We start from the raw sequence: 25,086 nt of genomic DNA on the forward strand, positions 1-25,086 counted from the left end.
CAAAACCACTGTATTTAATATCTTTAAACATAATAAAGGAGGATGAAATTATGATTAGAGAGCAAGGATGCATGAAATAATAGAACTGCTGTAATGAAAAATATAACTGAATTTTAAACCTTAGTGTATAGTTTAAACAGCAGAGTTCATGTAGCTGAAGACAAATGTCCTGGAAAAGAGATCTGAAGAAATCCAGAGCACAGCCAATAGACTGAAAATATAAAGGGAGGGTAAGAGACAAGAAGAAAAGCAACGAAGATCTGAAATACTTTTAATCATAGTTTACGGGAAGATAAAATGGAGAAGGAATATCTAAAGATAAAATGGCTGAAATTTTCCAGACTGTTTGAAAAACACCAGAATTCAGATCTAAATGCTGTTGTCTTTTAAAAAGTCTGGCATATTCCAAGCCAGATGAATAAAAAGAAATTTAAACCTTGGCACATTAAAGTGAAACTGAAAAGTACCAAAGAAAACCAGAAAATCCCAAAAAACTTCTTAAAAAACAAAAGACCAATTATCTAACACCTTGAAGATATGCTTCAGCTGTCTTCCAGCTTCATTTTAGCTTTCAGACAATTTGAAAGAAAGTCAATCTATAATCTTATACCAAGTAAAACATCTTTCAAGGGGAAATATGAAATAACAATTAGGAAAAAAAATACCAAAGAAAAGCTAAAGGATGTGCTTTAAAAAGATGAACCCAAATGGAAGGTCTGTATTTTGTAAATAAATGGTGAGCAAAGGTAATGATAAATATTTAGATACAAATATGAACTGTACCATAATAATAATGCCTACTTTGTGTGTAGGGAGGAAGAGGCTCTAAACAAAAGACCGTAAAATAATGTCTTATATATTAAATATGAACATTAAAATTGGGTAAACACTAAAGAATTGACATAGAGTGCCTAAAAGTAGAGGAAAATTGAATGAGATGAAGAAAAGAAATCCAAAAGGTAAGAAAAAAGGGAAATAAACATTAAAAAAACAAATAGAAACTGCTTTTAATAAGATCAGTAGAAAGAAATCCAAATATGTCAGTGGATTGTAGTGTTGATGCCCATCTGTTAAAGACCATCAGAGATATACCTATAGTCAAAGACGGTTGGGTTTATTGCCTCATTGTCACAAGGAAGAGAGCCTACCATCGGGGACCACAGGACATCTCAAGAGGTTTTAGAAAGAATTTATAATAAGATTTGGTCACGTTGAGTGACTGGGAGGAAGATTTAAGGATTTGATTTGTTCAGGACTGAATATTGTCAGGAAGCAGGAAAAAGTCTATGAATAGGTATCTCAATGAATTTTATCTAAGAGGTAGGAGAAATGAAGAGGGGCTAAATAGGTAATTAGTACAGAAGCAGCAGTTACTAGTGTTAATCAGACAAGGGAATTTTTGGGGTTTTTTTTGGTTTGGATAATGCTTTTATTTGTGCTGCAACATGATTAATGGAGAGCTCTTGTTTGTGCCTTTCTCTATCACGGTCACAGTGAGACCTTATCTGATGTTCATGTTCTCTGGAATTGTTTGTGTTTCACAGGAGAACACCATAACTTGGCCGTGAGTGCCAGCCCAGCTCCTAGAAACACCAAGACCTAACTCTTATCTCCAGTTCTGCTTGTGGATATAAGGGAATGTTCTTCTCTACTTTTCAACAATAACTGTAAATTGACTAAATTTACCAGAGAAAAGACAAAGATTATTAAACTCACCTCAAATTTCATGTTGTTTATAGGAGAACTAAAGCATATGAACACAGATAATTAAAAGTCAAATGATGGAAAATAAATACCAAGTAAATACTAGCCAGAAAGAAAAAATGTGAAATTATATTAATATTTGACAAAATAGACTTCAAGTCCAAAACCATTATTAGAGAAAAGCAATTCATAATATAATAATAAAAAGTTCAATTTATCGTAAGGGCATCACAGTTCTAAATATTTATTTATTTAATTCCATAGCATCAAATATGTAAAACAAAAATTGACAGATAAAGGAAAAAATATAAAAATCCACAATCATGGTGGGAAATTTTTAAATAGTACTGTTGGAAATGTTCAAATATTTACCAAACTGAACAGAATAGTATTATAAACTACTATGTGCCCATCAGCCAGCTTTCTGTTGAAGTATACTGCCTATTTGTATCTCTTTTGGGGGAACTGTCTGTTTATATGCTTTGTAAATTATCCAATGTGTTTTTATGGTCTCCATTAATACTCATTTCACTCTTCACACATTGCATAACAATAAAGCAGTTTAGATAGAATAAACTGTCCAAGGGGATTGGCAGAAGCCAGTTAAAGCAATTCCATCCCTCTTGTGACAATAATTGATTCAGGTGACACAGATTTAAACCAGTCAGTACTTGGCAGTCCCCTGTGCAGAGCTGATTGAGTCATAGATATTTTAGTCAGTACAAAGCTCAGGACTTTTGTGTAATGACAGGTGAGTAAGGAGTCAGGTAGCCCCAGATACTCCTGGCAATCATTTGAAGCCATGAGGAAAGCCAACCCAAGGGTTGGGATCATGAAAAATGAGAAGGAAAGTAGCCAGAGCCTAGTAAAATTGTATTAGAGGAGAATTTATGTTGAACTTCTCATTGTTTAAACCAGTTTGGGTCAGTTCTTTTGCTTGCAATGTCAAAAATGATAAAAGAGTTATTGTTTTTCTTCCTGTTATGAAATTTTTTTTTTTTTTTTTTTTGCAGTATGCGGGCCTCTCACCGCTGTGGCCTCTCCCGTTGTGGAGCACAGGCTCCGGACGCACAGGCTCAGTGGCCATGGCCCACGGGCCCAGCCGCTCTGTGGCATGTGGGATCCTCCCGGACCGGGGCACAAACCCATGTCCCCTGCATCGGCAGGCGGACTCTCAACCACTGCACCACCAGGGAAGCCCTGAAAAATTTTTTTTAATTTGTTTTGTCTTTGTAAATTAGTCTGGATACCTTGATGCTAATCCTGTTATATATGTGATAATGTGTTTTTAAAGTTTGTCATTTATCTTTTAACTTAGTTTATGGAATTTTTCTTTTCACACATGAGAGTTAGATCCAGGATTTTGGGGGCAAAAAGTTATACAATTTCCCAAGTCCTCATTAAAAAGAAGTACAATTATGAAAACAATTTAAATTATGAAAGTAAATATTTTAGATAAGAAAAAAATTACAACTAACTACAAATCTAAAAGAGATGGTAAATACTATAAGTATCACAAACTTTTGATGATTTTTTCATGTATCAAAGATTGTATAACATTTCTATAGAGAGGATTAAATTTAATTTAGTTTTTTCTACACTTTGATTAACATTTGTTTTATTATTAAAATTGAGACACATAAAACCTGAGACTTTACCCACAAATATACTCAACTATTTGGAGTACTGTTAAAACTTTGGGCTCTACAAGCACAGGAATTCTGATAACTTTTACTTCACTGAATTCCCAAGGGAAAATTGTTTTAAATGTGTGTTGTATTTATAATTGTAATGCTGCATTAATCAGTACATTCCCCACAGGAAAGAACTTCCATTTTTTACTAGTCATTGGAAAAGAGTAAATCCTCTGTAAATTTTATGTATCTTCTATGTGGAAGAATTTTCCACAGGCCAGCTGCTTACTCCTTAATTTCAATCATGTTTTGTTTCCATGCACAAAAGTTATTGTAAATCACCTAAATATATGCAACTAAATCTAATTTGGATATATTCCTCACTCAACACTTCTTCCAAAAAATATCCCTGGACAATCCACTGCCTCCTGACATGGAAGCAAATGTAACAGAGGGAAAGTTTGAGCAGAGGGAGATGGTGATATAAATGAAGATTAGCAAACTTTTTCTGTAAAGGGTCAGATAGTAAATGTTTTAGGGTTTGAGGACCATAAGGTCTCTGTCACAGCTATTCAACTCTGTCACTGTAGCACCAAAACATCCATAAATAATAGGAAAAGGAATGAATACGGTGGTTTTCTATTAAACTTTATTTATAAAGACAGATGGTGGGCTGGCTTTGCCCACCTCTGATCTAAACCCGTTGAAGTGAAAATATCATTCCAGTGTACATTTCACATAAATATATGACCATTTGAGCGTATTTAAGACCCCCTGTGACTCTTGAAGGAGTGCAAGTCAGCATAGTATTAAAGTTTAATAATCATTAGTGTCAAAAGAAATCTGCCTCTAATCACAAATATTTACATTTCATATCCTAAGTAATTTTTGCTTCCTATGACTTGTTTTAGGCATTCCCTATACAGATGCATAAAGATAGTTTTCTATCTTCCAAAACTTTAGAATTGTTTCCTTTTTGTGTTTATGTCCTTAATCTCTATGAAATTTACTGTTTTGAATGGTGTAATTTAGGTATCTATTTTTTTTATAACACTTTAAATTTTCCCAGGAACATTTATTGAAAAATTTTTCTCCCCACTGAAGTGTCACTTCTATCATAATATTGAACATTGAACTATGATTCTTTTTCTTCTTATTAAGATCTCTTAATTCCTTCAGTAAATTTAATATTTTCTCCATAAGGAATAAAGACATAATACATTTCTGTTAAGTTAATTTCAACATTCTGTGCCATTTTTGTAGCTTCAGTGAGTATAATTTTTTTTCTTGCTACAGTTTTTTTTTTTTTTTTTTTTTGCGGTACGCGGGCCTCTCACTGTTGTGGCCTCTCCCGTTGCAGAGCACAGGCTCTGGACGCCCAGGCTCAGCGGCCATGGCTCACGGGCCCAGTCGCTCTGCGGCATGTGGGATCCTCCCGGATCGGGGCACGAACCCGCGTCCCCTGCATCTGCAAGCGGACTCTCAACCACTGCGCACCAGGGAAGCCCCTTGCTACAGTTTTGAATGAGTTTTTGCAGGGATATACAAAGCTATTGGCTTTTGTGTGTTCATTATGTATCAGGCCACTTCTTATCTAATATTTGTCAGTTCTTTTGAAGTTTCAAGGTAGATGATTATGTTGTCTGTAATAAAATTTAACCCACTGTGGCCTACATTTTAATTTTATTTTTTTGTTTTAGTATCAGGGTTATGCTAGCTTATAAAATGAGTTGGGTAGTAATCCATCGTTTTATATTTTCTGGAACAATTGTAAAACTTGGAATTATCTGTTCCTGTGTTCTTTGGAGTTATTATAGAGAATTTGTCTGTAAATTATGAATGTTTGGTGCCTTTTGAAGGGTAGGTCGTTCATTACCACTTAAATTTACTTTCAAGACATGATCCAAGAAGAATAAAAAGATTATACCAATTAGTAATAATAGTCTCATATTCTTAGGTATTTGCCACCTCTGCATGTAGCTGTTTCTATTCTTGCTGTTGTTTTCTTTTGTTCTTCCTTTTGTTTTTCTTGTGAATACTTGTCCAGAATTTCTTATCTCTTTTTAAAAAATAGCTGTTTCATTGATATACTCTCATCTCTATTTGCTTAACTTTTGCTTTTACACTTACAATTTTCTTCTTTCTTTTGAGTTTATTTCAGTATGCTTTTTCAAACTAAAGGTTATTACATATTTATTCTCCCCTTTCATTAAAAAATTATTTAATGGTATGCATTTTCTTTTGAGTACTGCTTGCTTATTCTACAATTTTATATTCCTTGTCCATTTCAAAGTGCTTATTAATTTCCATTTTCTATTCACTGTTCAACACTTGAATTATGTAAAATAGGGTTTTAAATATTTTAAATAATGAAATTTTGAAGATATCTTTTGGGGGTGATTTTTAATCATATTTCATTAGACATCTCTGATGTGTGGTCTATGTGATATCAATATTTTCAAATTTGTTGAGACTCTCTTTCTACCTAATATGAGCTCAAGTTTTTCAGGTATTCCATATGTGTTTGAAAATATGTGTTCTGCACTTGTTGAGTCTGGCAGACAACATATCAGTATTGGTACTATACCCACCAACATTTCTAAGTCTCCACTCCTCCTCGGGAAATAAAACCTGCTCCTCAGGCAGGTTTTATTTCCCTGCCCCCTTAGACTCAGCTATGGCCATGTTACTTGTTTGAGAGAATAATATGAGTGGAAGTGACATGTGTTACTCCTTTTTTTTTTTTTTTTTTTGCTGTACGTGGGCCTCCCACTGCCGCGGCCTCCCCCGCTGTGGAGCACAGGCCCCGGACGCGCAGGCCCAGCGGACATGGCCCACGGGCCCAGCCGCTCCGCGGCATGCGGGATCCTCCCGGACCGGGGCACGAACCCGCGTCCCCCGCATCGGCAGGCGGACTCTCCACCACTGCGCCACCAGGGAAGCCCCAACATGTGTTACTCTTAATGGAAGCAAGAAAGAACTAGTGGCACAGCCTCCTGTGCAATCCTCCCTTGTAGCTACAATTTCTGGAGCTTCATTTTGAGATGGTAGCATGAAAAGATGGTGGAGCCTCTCCCAGCCTGATCCCTGAATATTGACTCTGTAGAACAGGGCTCCCCTGCTGAGTCACTAGTGCATGTAGCATGAGCGAAAAATAGCCTTTCTTCTTTAAGCCCTGAGATTTGAAGATTATTTGTTAGTATAATGTTCCATCAGTCAACTTAAGCCAATTTATGCTGTCGAAACAACCCCAAAACTGTGATGGCTTACAGCAACAATGACTTTTTGCTCATGTGATATATAGCCCAAGGGGGGGCTCTGGATTTTGCTCTAGGACCTTGGATGAAGGAGCAGTGCCTCTCACATACTCTTGATGCTATGGCAGGGGAACAACAGAGATGGTGGCGCACATGATGCCTCTTAAAGCCTGTGCCTAGAAGTGGATCATGTCACTTGCACTCACATTGCTCTAGCCAAAGGTGCATCGTATAGACAAGCTCGGTATCAATGGTGTAGAAAGAATTACGCTTTCATTAGGGTGGTCCTAATAGGGAAGAGCTAGAAGGGAAGGCAATGCATATCTTGACAATGATAAACTCTAACATATAAAGCATAACCTAGTCCAATATACATCAATTTCTGTTTCTGTTTGATATGTCCATTTTTGAGAGAAGTGTATTAAAGTCTTTCAGTTTTATTGTGGGACTATATCTTATTGTCACTGCATTAGTTTCCCTTTGTACGTTTCAAAGAAATGCTGCAAAATGCATACTGTTTCATAACCATTACATCCTCTTGGTGAGTTATTATGTTATAATTGGGAAATTCTTAATTTGTCCTTTTTTTAAGGTTTTCACCTTAAATTTGTTTTCTCTGATAACATTACCGCACATGATTAATTTTTATTATTTTCACCAGTACACATTGTAAAGAAATTGAAGGCAAGATTCTGAAGCCAGAATTTGTCTTTGTCTTGGTTCAAAACCTGGCTCTGCTACTTACTACCTATGTGAGCTTGAATAAGGTGACTAACTGAAACTGAGCAAGACCCTAGTCTTTGCCCCCCATGTCCTCAGCCTGCCTTTTGTCTGTAGAAAAACTTTAGCCAAAGAATACGTTTAATCAGAGAAGTGAGAAAATGAAGAAGCAAAGAAAAGCAGTCAAACAGGACAAAATAATAATAGTTTATACAGTAAGCAAAGTCAAGGATCTTCAGTTCCTTCTCAAGGGCTACAGATAATATTCTGAACCATATCCTGTGAGCTGTCTTACAGATATTGAAACCCCACCAGGTGGAAGAAATTAACTACATGATGACCAGACTGTAGCCATGACATAAGCTGCCACAATTCTGAGAATTGGCCTCAAAGAAATGGGGACAAACTGACCCTGGAACTGAAGACTAACTGTACTTAAAACAATCATGATGACACTGATCATACCACCAAGGCCCAATTTCAAGATGACTATCAGAGCTGACTGTGCTGTTTCTACATAGCCCCTCCCTCCGGCTATAAAAGCTCTTGCCCACTGGTTGTCAGTTGGTGGGGGGAGTCGGCCTTTGGACCACCCCGCCATTGCCAGCATCCAAAATAAAGTAAACTTTCCTTCCCACCAACCTTGCCTCTTTATTGGCTTTTGAGTGGCGAGCAGCCGGACCCCACTTTCAGTTACATAACCTCTCCGTGCCTGAATTTCCTTGTCTGTAAAATAAAACTAATAATAGGTCTACCTCCTAGCATTGCTGTGAGGATTGGAATTATGTCTGGCATGAGTCTAAATGAGTATTTACATGTTTTTAAAAAATTATTTATTGGGCTTCCCTGGTGGCACAGTGGTTGAGGGTCCGCCTGCCGATGCAGGGGACATGGGTTCGTGTCCCGGTCCGGGAGGAGCCCACATGCCGCGGAGCGGCTGGGCCCGTGAGCCATGGCCGCTGAGCCTGGGCGTCCAGAGCCTGTGCTCTGCAACGGGAGAGCCCACAACAGTGAGAGGCCCATGTACAGCAAAAAAAAAAAAAAAAAACTATTTATCTAGTGTCTTTTGTAAAGTAAATAATGGCAGGATTTGGATTGCTTCGTTTTTATTACATACTGAGAACTTTAGTAGATTAGCTTAAACTAGTCACAGTTATTGTGATTACTAATATTTTTGGACTAATTATTTTTTCTTTTCTTAAGACTTTACTTATCATGCTTTCTCTTTTTTTTTTCTCTTCTGTCTTTTGTTGGCTATGTTAGATTTCTTTTATTCCATTATTTTTCTAAACTGGTTTAAAACTTATTTTATTTCTATTCTTCTAAAAATTTTTAATATAGCACACTACTTACATTGACATTTTCCTAGTAAAATGTGTTTTAATTAGTCTCTATACTTCCATCTCTAGTCTCTACCTCACTTCCAGTGTTGATCTAGTTTATAATTTTTGTCCTAGATTGTAAAAGTAATCATTTCTTTAAACAAGGAATACAATTAAGACTGTAAAGTTTATGTATCTAGTTTCTTGCCATCACTTTTGCATGCCATCCTATTCACTTGGAATTATTTTTCTTGTTATTAGAGCATACTACTTTCAACTTTATGAATGAAACTCTCCTAAAGACACCCCCATCCTGCAGAGGGATAAACTGGAAGATTGGGATTGACGTACACACACGACTATATATAAAATAGGTAACTAATAAGGACCTACTGTATAGCATAGGGAACTCTATTCAATTCTCTGTAATGGCCCATATGGGAAAGAATCTAAAAAAGAGTGGATATATGTATATGTATAACTGATTCACTTTGTTGTACACCTGAAACTAACACAGCATTGTAAACCAACTATACTCCAATAAAATTTTTTTTTAAAAGACACCCCCATGCTTATAAGCTGCCAGTGCTTCAATCCAATTCTATCTCTAGTCAATCTCAGGGCTTCCTCACAATTTCTTTTGCTCTGAAATTTCCCCTTCTATTTCTGACCATGAATATGTATTCACTTAAAACTTTTTACCATTATTTTAAGAGTTTGATAAGAAGAGAAAACTCCCTTGTGTTTTCCCAGCTCCATTTTGAAATCACAATTATATCGAAGACTATTTTAAGAGTATATGGTGACAGATGATGGATGGATTTAAAGGCTACTGATCACTGACTGAGAAACCTTAATTATAAATATATTTACTTTAATTCATGAGCTACCAAATCTATTTCAAAATTTTCACAATTGTGCTTTCTGAATGTTAATAGTACTATCAGATTAGGTCCATGAAACACATAGATTTTATGAATCTTTAACAATTAACCAAGTCATAGAAATGTCCACAGTTAAGTTTAATTTCTTAACAAATACCTTAATATTCATTTATTTTCCTTATCACAAGCAATCTTAGAAGATGTGGAGCCATTCAGAAACAAAAGAAACATTAGCTATGATAAATTCAAGTGCCAGTAGAATGGTATATGAACAAAACACTTCTCATCTAATTTCCTTGTCTTTTCCTAATCTAAAAGAAATTTACCCTGGCCAGAATCATCTTTCTCGGGTGCAGATCCTGTTGCATTCTGAAGTTACATCACATGACCTACCACGAAAATCTATATAATGGTCCCAACTTATCTTTACAGTTGATGTTCAAACAAATTAGTATGTACACTCCCCTGACTTGGTCCACACATCCCTGTGTTCACATCTTAGCTAATACTATTAAGAATTCCAGGTATGGGATCTTCTAATATTTCTGATAGCTTAAATCCTACAAATTGTTTAAAACCCCATTACTATCCAAATGAAGCCATTTGGATTTCCTCAACAGTTTATACATTCTCTGTTTTTTCAATTCCAAGAGGACCTTGTTTCTTTGATTATCTTTATTCATCTTCATTTAATGACATAATTTTGTGCGATTATATTTTCTATGCTTTACACACACACATACCACCTGCACATTTGTACACTTCTGAGGAGCCTAAAGAATGTTTAACTCAACTTCATTAGCCCCTGTAGGGATTAGTACAGCATCTTACTTTTTTTTTTAATAAAACTCTCAGTACATTTACAAATAGAATTGAATTGGATCACATTTCTTACTGGTACACCATTGAATAAGTCTACAGATTTGACTACTGAATCCGACATGACTGGCAGGCCATTGTTTCTTTTGATTTTAAATGAAAAACTGGATTTTATCAGTTTTAGCCTGTGCTAGTCTACCATTAGCCCAATTTCCTACAGATGTTTCTGCTGTGATTGGAGTCACCATCTTATAAATAACGACCTCAACATCAACCTCCTGAAATTAACGCTACATAACAATGTATAATAAATGTAAAGCATCAGAGGAGTCTCATATCAAGAATTTATCTTTGGCAAAAGTTAAAAAGATGCTAGGAGGAAGGTCCCACAGAAATGTTTTAATTTGTTGATGAGTGCTACTTACAGTTTGCAATCTCTGAACATTTGGTAAAATCCATTTATTTTGCTGATTAGCCATTCCAAGGAGTGTTTAGGGAAAAGAAAGTCTCTGATCAATTCTAAAGTGCTATTCAAATACAAGCTTGATTTGTCAAGATGACCCTAAGCTGAACTGTCAAGTCTTGGTCTCTTCCTGTTTATGATGTCTTAGTCCCCCTGGGAGTGGCCCCAGTGAGAGGATAACTCATTTATACCTGGGCAGAACTGCATAGATAAAGAATGTTATATCCAGAAGAAATTTAGAGACAGACAAATCCAATCCTCTGAGCTTTGTTTTTGTCATTTCTAAAATGGGGAATTTAATCATGAAAAGCATGTATTAAGAAACTTCTAAAGTCAAAGCAAAATTTCCAAATGACCTACCTTACATTTGGTTAATTGCAAAACAAGTAAATCACCAAAAAAACTGTACAACCTGGATTTCCCTAGGTCTTACAAGACAAGCCACATATTTCAATGGCTGTAGCTTCTGCTTGCCAATGCAGGACATCCAGCTCTCTTCTAATTTCATTCAGTTATTTCTGGAAGTCCTCCAGAATATGCCACAGGAGTTCTTAAACTGTCCTTCCTGTAGTGCTGCTCCTGCCCTGCCCTGGGATCCCTTGTTGGTGTCTCGTCCGTTGAACTTCTTAAGGGCATCTCACACTCCCACTGCACGCATTGTCCACCAGAACTGAGCTACATCGGCCCTAAGTGTGCTGCCTCCCAAGATCATAAATCCAAAAACTTTCTAAGTGTCACCTGGAATCCTCAAAGCACTGCAGTGACACTCTATTCCAAAAGAAGTATGAAGCATCCCTCTTCTCCACTCTCTGTCAACACGTTTCATTAAGAACAAGGCAGTACTGTTTATCAGCTGAAATAGCAGAATAATCAAAAAATAATAAATTGATAAATTCCTTAGGGAAGTCTTGCTCATTCCATCTTATAGCTCTTCTTCAGTCAGTAGGCAGTGTCTCCTGCCTACTGGTCACAACATGGCTGCAGGAGGACCAAGCTTCACATTATCACCTGATGTCGATCAGGAATAATCATGCATAACTCTAAAGTAAGCAAAAAGAGTACTGCATGCCCTGCTTAGTGCACCCATCTTAGTTATACCTTAATGTATCTCAAGAAGAAAGAAAGGCATACAGGGCTAGTCATTCCTCAGATACATTTCTCTTTTTATAAAAGAAATTTTGGCTAGAATTGGCTCAAAATTCTATCCCTAACTTTAAGAGTGCAAACATACCTGGCATCTTTAAGTTCTATATTAGGAAGCTAGTAAGAAAGATGGCAGATGAGCATGGCTTGCGCTTGCCCAGCGCACTGAGGTCTTTAGGAGACTCCTTGAACTTCTGCCTGGGACCCTTCTTTCCAGAAGTAGCAGACAATATCTTTGGAGCCCAATGCTGTACGGAAAATGTCTTAGACAGAACTTGTTCTATTCTCTAAAAACTGTTCCCTCTTAGATATGTGTGTATTCCCCACTCTTGTTCCTGAATCCACCCCCCCGTAAACATACTCCTGGTAAGTTGGCCACCTTAGTTTACCATAAGTGTCTGATCTCGCCTGAGAAGTGGTAATGAATACAGCTTGAGCTCAAGGCTGGGGTCCTGATACCCCAGTAAGAAGGAGAGCAGCTCAGTCACGTGCCAAGAACAGTAGCTAAGAGGAAGTGAATAACTTGGAATTGCTCCCAACCCTAATATTGTAGATTAGCAAGGACCAGCATGAAAAGAAAAATCCTGGAAAATGATTGAAAACATCTGGCTTCTAGTGCCAAATTTGCCCAACTAGAATTTAGCCTTTGAGTCTCATTTTCCTCATCTGAAAAATAAGTGTCAAGTTACATAAAAATTGTGACCTTACAGTTCAACATGGCATGGTTCTATAAAACTTAATTCATCCCTGGACCATACATCCTTCAAATGAGTGGAAATAAGTTGACCGTTAAGCCAAACAAGAGGTGTAGAGAAACTGCCAAATGTAAGGCTGTTATATTTTTCTTGGCAAATGTTCCACAATCTGCCCGAACTAAAACTGCGATACATCAAGGCATAATACAGAGAATACTGGGCAAGGCCTTTGCCAGTAACTAGCTATAGGACTTGACATCAGTAAGTTACTTACTTTGTCTGAGCCTCAAGTCCAGAGAGGTTAGACTTAATGCCTAAGTTCTCTTCTGGCTCTAAAATATTATGATATAGGAGGTAGTTCTTTATTACTCTCATGTCTCCACTCAACTCTCAACAAGGACTTAATGCTAAAAATAACTCTTCTCTCCACTGTAATTTAAAGAGGTAAACAGAGTTTGTGACAATAAAACCAAAGTAAAGAAGACCAAAAACCACAAAGTTCAGTGTATTACATTTGCCTTTATCGGGCAAGGGCATCTTTGAAGAGCTAGATAATTGATCACTAATCTCTAAATTAACAGCTCACTGTTTCTTATGGATCAGCTCAAGCAATTCCAAAATTATTTTTTAAAAAATAAATGAGTTTAAAACATTAATAATACTGGAAGTAAAGTTACGTATAATATCTCTATACACAAAAAATACATTCTATAATGCTGATGGAATAAAGCCAGACTCCAAAGAAGACACATGTATGATTTCATTTATATAATGTCCCAAAACAAACAAAAGTAATTTCTGCTATTAGAAGTCAGAATAGTGGGAGAGGGTAGTGACTGGAGGAGGATAGGAGCTGAGGTATCTGTATGCTGGGGGTCTTCTACTTCTTGATCAGGATATACAATTATGCACATTTCACGGAAATACATAAAGCTGTACACCTATGATTAGTGCTCTTTTCTGGGTGTTTATTATACTTCAATAAAAATATTTTATATGGGTAAGTACTTATACTGATCTCTTTAAGATGCACAGAATGAACTAGTGTTCATTTTTATCATTTTAATCATCATTTAATCATAAATGAATGAATCATAAATGATGTTATCATCATTTGTCATTAATCCAGAGGGCATAGATAATTAATAATTAATATTTCCCAATAATTATTTCCCAATAATTTTTTATCTTAAAAAATACTGGGGTATATTACATAAAAGTTTTTAAATTGGTTGTATGAGTGATGGGATTATGTATAGTGTTCATTTTCTTGTTTATAATTTCCAAAATTTTCTAACTCAAAATAATTTTATGCAAAAGAAAATAAGTTAAAGAATAATTGTGAGAGGAGAGATTTTCTTTTATTAGAAAGTCTCCACATATGGTAGACAGATGGTAGGGAGCTATTGAGACCAATTTATTTTTCAAGGTGAAAATTACATATTGTTGACACCATTTTTTCTTTTTGTAGCTATAAAATATTAACAAAAACTGTGAAGATGTAAGTAACACCATGGCATTTTTCGATACTCACTATTTTTGTCCAACCTCAGAGGATCACACAAGGAACTTTTGCAGATTCATGGCAACTAATTACCACTCTGATGCACTGGTGAGGAATTCACACTCTTGGTCTAGTTGGTACAACTCAGTCATTGTGATGGCACCTAATATGTGCAGCACTCCTTAACAGAGAAGTAGTGATAGCTTATTCTCCTATCAGTTTAGAGGAGTACAAGATGTTAACAACACTCAAAATTACATTGGGCCACCCATGGTTGATGCTAAACATTTTACAACGCGACTATTCAGACATCTAAATGTAGATGGAGAAGGTAAGTTATTTCTGAAAAACTCCTAGGAATTATCAGTATTAGCCTTTTGGTATTCCTTCTCACTTCCCTCCCACTTTTCTCCTCTTTCTTCTATTCTTCTTCCTTTCCTTCCTCCATCCCTCCTTTCCTCTTTCCCTCTTCCTTTCTTTTTTTCTTTCCTTCAAGCTCTCCATGTAGCTTGTAGATCACAAGTCTGTGATAAATCACCCCTTGGTCAAGATGAACAAAAGCCAAGGGTAGTAACTAATGTTATCCCATGGAAAGTTTGCGATAGAAACAAATCACAAATAAAAGTACTAATCAGAATAATTATGGCCATTATGATTATTATGACACAGCACGGTCTTGCATTGTGCTAAGTATCCAGAACTGTCACATTTGCAAACAGCATAACTGCACATATTAATATTTAGAATTCTTTTACTCACTATGGAAAATAGGCCATTTCTTTACATTATGCAAATAAGCACATCCATGCATATCCAGAATATGATGGTGTCTAAGAAGCCTAATACACAAAGTGAAAGAATGTGGGCAAGGAAAGAGAGTGAAATTTTTTTTATTTTTAAAAATTTTTAAATTGAGATACAATTGACATATAACACTATGTTAGTTACAGGTGTGCAACATAATGATTCAATATTTGTATATAGTGTAAAAAGCCACAGGTCTTTGCTAGAAAATCCCAATAGATTTTAGCATCTCCTTGAAACTCTTTGGGCAATCCTACTCGTATTACAAAGTGTGTCTGAGATTTTAGAGTGAGGCAGAGGTGAAGTCCAGGTTCAAAGTCAAGTCAGAAGACAGGTGAAGGGGAGAGAGTGATCCATTTCTATATACTGAAAATTACAAAGCGAACAAGGTACCAGGTGGTGCTGATGAAGTTTGTATTTTGTTGGAATGTGTGTGTGTGTGCGTGTGTGTGTGTATGCAGGTATTTCAGAGCTTTCTGGAAACCACACTATACGTTAATCTATGTGAGGTGTGCCTAAATTCTGTCTTGATAGCAGCTTTAATTCTCTGGCCTTTTGGCTTCCTCTGTATAATCATATCAAATAGAAACCAAGCAATTATACAGATGTGTTACACCTGGAAGCTGATAATTCTGATTCGACATTTAGAGGATCTTCTCATAAAAACTTAGACACTAAAATTATGACTGTGGCAGGAGAGATGGATGGATTTAGGAAAAGGAGCTCTTCCTCTTAGAAGAGTTTCTGACACACAGAGTATATTCAATTAACGCCTGCTGATGTTATCGTAACACTGCCCCCTCACACATCTTCCCTTAATCCTGACCTTGTGGGTGCAAATTAAATTCTGCCTGAACTTTGAGAAACTGCATTTTTTAATGACATTAATGGCCATTTATTGGTCTTAGAGAATCCCTAACTACTGGTTTGAATCCTGACTGTCGGGAGTGTTGTCAGCTCTGAGCGGGGACGCAAACAGGACCTTGGAGGCTGGACCCTGACTTCAGCTACTCAGTGAGTCTTCAGTGAGTGTGTAACAACTGCTCCCTCTTGCCTCAAATTCTCATTAAAGTGGATGCATCAGAATACTAGTGGAAAGTGTAGCTGAATCCCCCTGTCTAATTGGCTTGGGTGATCTGTGACTCGATAATATCACTGCATTCAAGAAAAGTAAGGAAGCTTCAGTAGGCCCTTTTGTGGAGAAATAGTACCTTGTTCAGGAAAAGTACCCAGTGTGAAATTCATTAGTGAGCATGTGTGTCTGGGGAGCAGAAATGAGGAAATGTGTTCAGGAGGAAGGGCTCACTAGTTCCCATGGAAACAAACAGAACAACCTGCCCAGCTTATTTGGTTCTATAATTTTAAGGAATTTCTTTCTTAACTGGGCTCCACAATTTCCTGGGAGGGAGGTCTAGAGCGGATTTATGTACATTATGGGCTTTTCTGTTTCTCTAAAGAACAAAGCTAGCTGAGCAGAGCAGAAGTGAAGATTAAGTGATTGGTGAAGCATTGTGGGTAAAGTATAAATCTATTATTCCATTGGGAGCAATAATTTCTTAGGCTCAAGAGGGAGGGGATATGCATGCATAGGCTGATTCACTTTGTTGTACAACAGAAACTAACACAGTATTGTGAAGCAATTATACTCCAATAAACATCTATTAAAAAAAAAAGCCAGAGTGAAGAGTGGAATGAGATACTGAACTTTAAAAATCCTATATCTGCCTACTTTTTCACTTGCCCTCTGGTCACCCTCACTCCACTTCCCTTCCAATCTTACAGAGTTAACTAGCATCATAGCCCTTGATAGCTGAAAACTGACACTGGTTATTCTCCCATCGTTTTCCTCCAATTGAGAAAATCTTTTGCCATTCTTCTTCTACTATTTCAAAATTTTACCTTATTATCATCATATTTTTAATACATGAACCTTGTAAAAATATCCAAATACCACAGAAGTATAATAATATATGTATCAATTCCCCCTATTTTTCTCAGAATTCCTCTCCTTAGAGTTGGCATTTGCAGCAGCGTACTGGGTATCCTTCCAACACCTTCTACCTATTTAACCACATGCACATATGCATACAGACATTTACACATGTGTGCTCACGCACACACACTCGTACACACATATGTATACTGGCAGACTTTTAAAAACACAATTGGGACCCTCCGCAGTTTACTTCTTTCAGTCAACAATGAATCGGGAATATATTCCCAGGTGGGTAAGAGAATAGCTCTGGGACTGGACAGCCCCTGGCTCTGGCACTTACCAGCTCAGAGAACTTGATGGAGTTTCTTAAGCTCTCTGGGCCTTAAATGGCAATAATATCAGTGTCTATCTTGTTGATTTACTTTGAGATTAAATAAATTTATATATTCAAAGCACTGAGCATCTATCGGGGTTTGCTATCATGACTAATCACTGCTTCTGGATTACAGTTACTTGCCACTACTTCCTATAGCGTATGTCATATTCTTTTTTGAATTCCTTGGACTTTAGTTTGTTTCGAATATTTTTGCTGTTACATATAAAGCATTTTTGAGAAGGTTTTGGGAACAAGCAATTCTGCTTTCAGAGTAGATTAATATTTTGGCTGAGTAGAAAATTCTAGAATCAAATTTTTTTTTCCTAAAAACTTTAAGCGTTAATTCCATTTTTTTCTGATACTAGGTGCTTTGACGAAAAGTGTAATGCAGTCTAATTCTCTTTCCTTTATAAGTAATTTCTTTTTAAATAAATGTTTCCCTTGGCGAATCAATATTTTCAAATAGTTTTAATTCAGATGTTTATGTTTTTAATCAGTTTTGTGATGTAAATTCACAAGTAAATCAGGGGAGTCTTTCTTTTCCATTTTGGAAAATTTTATATTGGATGGTGAAAATTGAGAGAATATTTTATATGAGTTCAATATTCAGAAAATTTCATAGCTTTGTATTAATAAAACAGTTATAATTTTTCTGAAACAATTTCATGATTATAGAAATTGTCACAAATATAGTATTATAAAAATGCTTCCCTTTAAGTTTCTTAATCAATTTCATTTATTCCTATATAATTCATTGCTGTTTGACCAGATCTTAGATCAAGGTTCTCATTCTGTGAAGTCATCTGCTTCATAAAACCCTGGAATCCCAGCTCAGTTTCCTGGTACAGTCTGAGAAGTGTTTGCTCATAGTGATGACACCAGATTATACTGGGGAGCCTGAACCCATAAGTCTTTTTCATGCAATGTCATTGGTCAGAAGAACCTGGTACAGACCATGGCAGAAACTAAGATTCTTCTGATGTTGCTTCCAAGATTCCATTTCTAACCTGTAGCTTGTAGCATGGGGCTATGGGTAAGTGTGAGAGAAAAAAAAAAAAAACTTATCACCTGCTGATGATAAAGTTGAACAACTCTAGTTAATTTACTACAGCAACCAGCAATATGGAAATGAAAGAGAATGGAATCCCCTCCTGGAGTGTGACATAATTATTTCAAGATTATTTACTATGATGCTGAACCTGATAGTAACAACATATCATGGACAATAATGGGACGGATGCATCTTCAGGTCCCTCTAATCAACCCTGATGTCTCATCATACTACAGACAGAATTCCTACAAAGGCATTCTCCCACATAACCACAATTCAACCATCGCAACTATGAAATTAACATTAAGTCATTACTACCATCTAAACCTCGGAATACATTCAAGTTTATCGATAAAAGAAAAAAGTTCAAAATCATATATTTGTCCTTTTACTGACAAGGTTAAGTTTGATTATTTGATAAAGCTATTTTCTGCCAGAATTCTCTACCATGTTTTGCAAATACTAAATCTTTCGGGGGGTAGGTACTTTGAGAACACCTAAATAATATATAAATATTCTGCTCTTTATAAAACTTCCAACTTTTTCCTTTTAAAAAAATTATGAACTCATTGTTTTCTATTTTAATCAGTGTGTTACCCTATGACAATCATCATTTATTTTGATGCTTAAACTGTCCTCATCTGACCACCGAGAGCCTCTTCAGGCTGATTCCTATGTCCTATTGACATGCCCCAAGTATTTTTTGAGCGCTGCTGTACTTTCTGGCACAAGAGGGTGTTCCAAGCTCATTTTGCACATTGCCTGTTCAAGTCCTGGAATCAGCCAACTATCCAAGGAGCAATAATTCTATTTTTATTGGAAGAATGGTATTTAAATAATACCAAATTTAGGTGCTAGGTGTGTTCATTGCTATGTACAGATGTATGTATGTGCATATATATACACGTGCATGTATTTTGTATATACACACATTTTCATCAATATATATTTCTACACCTATATATGCATTGAATACCACAATTTCATACCAATACCACTAATTCCTACCTAATATCATAGGTCCTTTCTAACTTTCTTCCTTTCCAGATTTGTAACTCCCTTCTTCCAATCTAAGAAAATTAGCTCTCACTATCCTTAACACATTTGATATACCTCCCTATATGGAAACAATTTCCAGGGACTACAGCAACCTTCCCTACCTCCCAATACACCCTATTCACATCTTCTGAGCTCTGACACTTCCTTCAGGGCCACTGTCATGGCCCCCTCATCCATGGATCCTTCTCATCCTGTTTGAGCTCCAACACCCTCCTAGTTTGGTACCTCCCTCTCCCCGTGTGAACTTCCCCCTCCTTCCCTCAGGCTGATATGCTGCCCCTCCAGGTCACCACCACCCAATTCCCCTTCACTCCATTCAGGCTGCCATCCCTCTTGCTGGCCCACCTTCCCCCTTGGCAGTCACCCTCCTCACCTCTTCATGATTCTTGGGCTCCAGACATCCCATACTCTGCCCTTTCCGTGGCAGTATTCTTACCCTGCTCAGGTTCCTACACCTTGTGCTGGGCTATCTTTTAAAACAGATGCTCTCCTCACCCCATGCAGGCTCTGATACCCCCTGTGGTCCATCATGGCTGCCCTCATGGTGATAACCTCCCTGACTGAGAGTAAATGGCTTTGACACTGAATTGTTCCCTTCATGGTAGGAGGAATAATGGCCCCACAAAGATATCCACATCCTAATCCCTGAAATCTGTGAGCATGTTTCCATATAAGGCAAAAGAGACTTTGCAGATGTGATTAAGATTACAGATCTTGATGTGGGGAGAGTAGCCTGGATAATTCTGTGGGTCCAACCTAATCATATGAGTCCTCAAAAGCAGAAAACCTTTCTCAGCTGAGATCAGAGCCAGCAGGAGATGTAACTACAGAATGGGTAGAGAGATGGAACGTTCCTAGTTTAGAAGATAGAGGAAGAGATCACAGGCCAAGGAATGTGGATGGCCTCTAGGAGCTGGAAAAGGTAAGGAAAGGGATTCTTTAGAGCCTTCAGAAAGGAAGGGTGACAAGACTTTGATTTTAGCCCTGTGACACCCGTGTTGGTACAATTCATGGCATTAAGTATATTCACACTGTTGTGCAACCATCACTACCCTCCATCTCCAGAATTTTCTCATCATCCCAAGCTGAAACTCTGTACCCATTAAACAACAACTCCTATTCTCCCCACTTTGAGATGAAGTTTCAGCATTATCTTACCATCTCTGTCAGTTACCACTTCTCTCTGCTTCTAATACTTTTTCTTTGGCCTCTTCTCCCTGTGTTTTTAACTCTTTACTATCATTTTAGAGGGATTTAAGAAGAAAGTGGAAATAAGAACAAACCTTCAATTAACCACTTTTAACTTGAAGACAGAAACCACAGTACCTTGAAATTTTATTCGACTATCCATCTTACGGTTATAACATTTCACCTATATGTGTCTACTCATAAGTTTCATTACACTTTGGGGGAGGTGGCCAGGAAGGGACTTTTAATCTGAATTTCTTTCCTTTCTTCAGTTTAAGAGGAAAGTTCTTGCATTTTCATAATTTTTTGTCCTTTCCATTATGTCTATCATCTCCTGTAGCTCGCATTAGGTGAATGTTTAACATCTTGGTTATATTTTGCATATCTGTTTACATTTCTGTCATATTTTCTGTCTTTTCCCCTCAACATTGAAAGATTTCTTCAAATTTATCTTTCATATCAATAATTATAATTGATTGATCTTTAATTATGTCCATTTTATAATGGGTAGATATTTGTACTTCCCATTAAACTTTGGACTTATTAAATTTTCTGATAATAAAAGAAATATATTCTCATTGTGAAGAAACTGGAGAACATACTAAAAAGACTAAACAAAATGTGATCTTTAACTCACATTTTAGAGTTAACTTTTCGATAAGAATTTTTATTAATGTAAGCACTCATGCATTTTATTGATTTTATTTATTTTTTTACAAAATAGAGTTCTGCAAGCTAGTTTTTTTAACCTTATTTTTCAATTAGCTATGTAACATTGTCATTCTTTTTCATAAATAAATTGTTATTTACATTGTTATATTTAATAGCTACATACCAAATTTTTGCTTAGATGCGATAACTTTTTATTTCCTATTAACAGACATTGTTTTCATTTTTCCTTATCGTACACACATGATGATTAATTTACTCATAAACAATTTTTCAGGGCTTATTAAATGTTCTCCTTAAAATATTTTGATATATATTTCCAGATAGCCTTCCAGAAAGGTTAGACCAATTTACATTCTTATCTGCTGTGTCTTTTTTTCCATGCCCTTTTTTGATTTCTCCAATCAGCTGGGGGTGAGGGGATGCAATTCATTCTTATTTCAATGTGAATTTTTACAACTATGAGGATTAACATTCTTTTCCAATATTCATGTCATCTACATTGCTTCTACTGTGAATTACTCCTTCAAGTTACTTGCTCATTTTTCAAATTGTTGTCTTCATTAAATCCTTTAATTACTAAACCTAGGCATTTTCTTTGCAACTAGTGAAACAATGTATATGCAAATATATATAAATTATGAAATTTTTTCTTTCTCCTCTCATCTACACTCTTCTCTCCCAACCCAGGGTGTTAATGATGGGACATGTGCCCTTCCACAGCCTCCTATGCACTACACACACATAAGGTTTGTGTAAAGGACGTTTATTCACCAACATGGGCTTCTGTTATACATGTGGCTCTTCAACTTGTTTCACTTTCAATTAGGAAGCTTTCAAGCACAGAGAGCAATATGAATTAGTAAAATAAACACTATCTAAACACTTCCTCCCATAATTTAAAAATATTAACTTTTGGCAGATTTATTTTCATGTTTCAAATAAACCATATGAAAGATATAGTTGGTATCTGAGCTAGTCCTACTAGACACATGTACTATGAACTTCTTTAAATGCTTCAACATTTAATAAATACTCTACTTGCTTTCCTATTTTTTTAAAAAAAAAGACTGATTCTCAAAGGCATAAAAATACTTTGCACAGTTTTTATTAATACTGTGCCATGCTTTGTGCCTTAGAGATTGTTAGTCCATTTAGTTGTCCATGTAAAATTGATTTATGATGATGTAGTGAAAACAATGCTGATGCCAAAGATGATAGTATATTTTCGACCATTTTACCAGTGCTGAGTTATAACAGATATTTACTGAACACTGCAACATACTAAGTATACCTAGACATTGACCAATTAAAAATTACTAAGGTGAGACATGGGAGAAACCTATAAATTTCCCGATGGGAGGCAAAAAAGGTCATGTGGTATAATTTTCAGGAAACCAAAAAGGCATAAGATCCTAAAAATGAGGTCTTAGAAGATTTACCAAGTTTAGCTCTCAGAAATATCATCCAAAATATAGATTTGCAAATGAAGAAAGAATTGGGTGTTTATCATACTGACTTCCAAGGAATCTATCCTATGGTACTAACACCATCTTTTCTATAAGGATGATCACCTACCAGAGTTTGTCTGGAAGACTGCAAATGTTTTACATTAAAAGCATTAAACCTTTGGCAGTGCTGAGTGTTAGGAGACAGACATGGTTTCTGATGGCAAAGCCGTCTTACAGGTAGGAAGAGTAGAAGTCTGTGAGAGGGATGAGTTTTAACACCATGAGCTTACTCAGTGCCTAAAATTCCCACCCCTGACGTTGTCCACTTGGGGTTACATTAAGCCTTAGCAGATAAATAATGTCTCTTATTAAAATACAAATGTGTGATTTTGGAATTTCAACACATAGACATTTTAAGCCCCCAAAGAAGAATGGAACCCACAGCAGAAAACACTCTGATGGGAGCAGGGAAGAGGGAAAATCAAGAGGCTAAAGAACCAGCAGGAAAGGTTGGACCAAGGCAGTACTTTGACGTTCACGTCTCCAGAAACAAATGGATATTGTGAAGGTGCTTAGTGATTCAACACCCCATGTGGAACGTGGGCATCGGAGAGCAAAGGTGAACAGTGCTCAATATTGTTCAGACATGAGGGCTATAGATCTTAGAAGCAGTTAGTGTGGGCTTCCAACCTACCTATTTACCTACCCAATTCATTATATCTCCATAAGCCTCAATACTTTGATCCTAACATGAGTGTATTTTCCTCAAGATATTTGTAAAACTTAAGTAAGATAATATACAAAATGCATCTCATAGTGTCATATTGCAAGCACTTACTATGCCATAATGAATAATTGACAGTTTTGTCTGAGAATGGTCCTCATCTACCCCTCCATGAACTTCCACTGGCTTTTGCTGCCAATAGTAATGGCTTTTTCACCCACGGAGGCAGACTCACCTCCATGTTCTAGGTTTTCAGGTGAGCTCTCCAGGCTGGGCTGGAAGAAGGAAATATGTCATATGTAAGTGATATAATGTCTGTCTGGACAGACCTGGGGATTAGGAATGGAAAATTGCAAAAGACAATTTAAATATGAATTTCTTTCATCATAGGGAGAGCGGGGAAGACAAGGAGATTACTTTTACGACATCTCACTATGGGTTCAGCATTACAGTAAGCACTTTACAGATATGACTTCATTTGCTATGCATCACTACCTTGTAACATAGGTTCTGTCACCTTGATCTTACAGGTCAGAAATTAAGGTTCAGAGGTTATAAATTTTATAAGTGGAGGTTCTTGAAAAACAACTACAAAACTGTACACCAATGAAACAAATGTAGATATAAAGCCGAGTTTTTAAAATAAAGCATTCAGAGATGTCCAGCAAATGTTCCTGAGACTTTCTTAGTATAAGCAATTCTTAGTCCTTCGGGGTTTTCAGAAGTAACATGGGGTTGTTGTCAGATTCCAGGGTTGCTAGAGTTTGAACATGGCAAGGTGATAAGTTCTCTACTGGAATAAATGGAGATCTGCGCTTGCCCAGAAAATTGCAACTGTCACCCTTCCCCCTGGTGATTCTGATATGAGCAACTTCTTGAGGGGCGTGCTTACCATGGATACCCTACTGAGCATCAGGGCTGGAGCTAGCAACTGCCAAGGACAACAGCAAGTTATATTTCTCATGACAGATAGGGGGAAAAAGCTGAGCATCCGTAACCTAGGAAGTAGGATAAATTACCCTGGGGTAACAGCCTTGTCTTGGGTCAAAGACAAGAGACAACATCAGGAAGGAACTCATTCTATACATTGAGGGTTGTTCCTTTAATCCTATCTCCAGAGTTATTGATTAAATTTCCCGAGAAAACTACACAGCACTCAAAGGTCTTATGAGCTCTGCTGTGAAAAAAAGTCCTGTGGAAATGACATGGAGAGAATAAAACTGAACTTCCCAGCTGCTGAGGGGCCTGAGGATTTTGTCCTAGATTTAAGGAGGCTGATACCTGAAAAATGAGGTGACCCAAGATAACAGCCTATTGGAGTTCGGCAATGTTGGATGTCATGGCTTTGGGGAGAACTGTCACTACCGCTGACAGGAAAGGCTGATGCTTCTGCTGCCACTGGGATTTCTGTCCATCAGAAAAGTCTCTGAGCAACCCACTCAAGAACACATGAAACATAATTCAAATTCATTTATTTATTCAATTAAAATGCACCCAACATTTGTTACATCACAGGCACTGTGCTACCTAAGAGCTGAAACTACCATGAAGAGAAGAGTGATATTGCTCCTAACCTTCAAAGAACTTATAGTTAAAAGAAGGTGAGATGACAAAGGTAAACTGTTATAAATCTTATAATAAGGTAAGCAGGTGCTAGGAGAATAAATAGTAACAGATTGTTAA

Source organism: Lagenorhynchus albirostris, chromosome 21, assembly GCF_949774975.1.
Source record: "Lagenorhynchus albirostris chromosome 21, mLagAlb1.1, whole genome shotgun sequence".
Lineage (NCBI taxonomy): Eukaryota > Metazoa > Chordata > Mammalia > Artiodactyla > Delphinidae > Lagenorhynchus > Lagenorhynchus albirostris.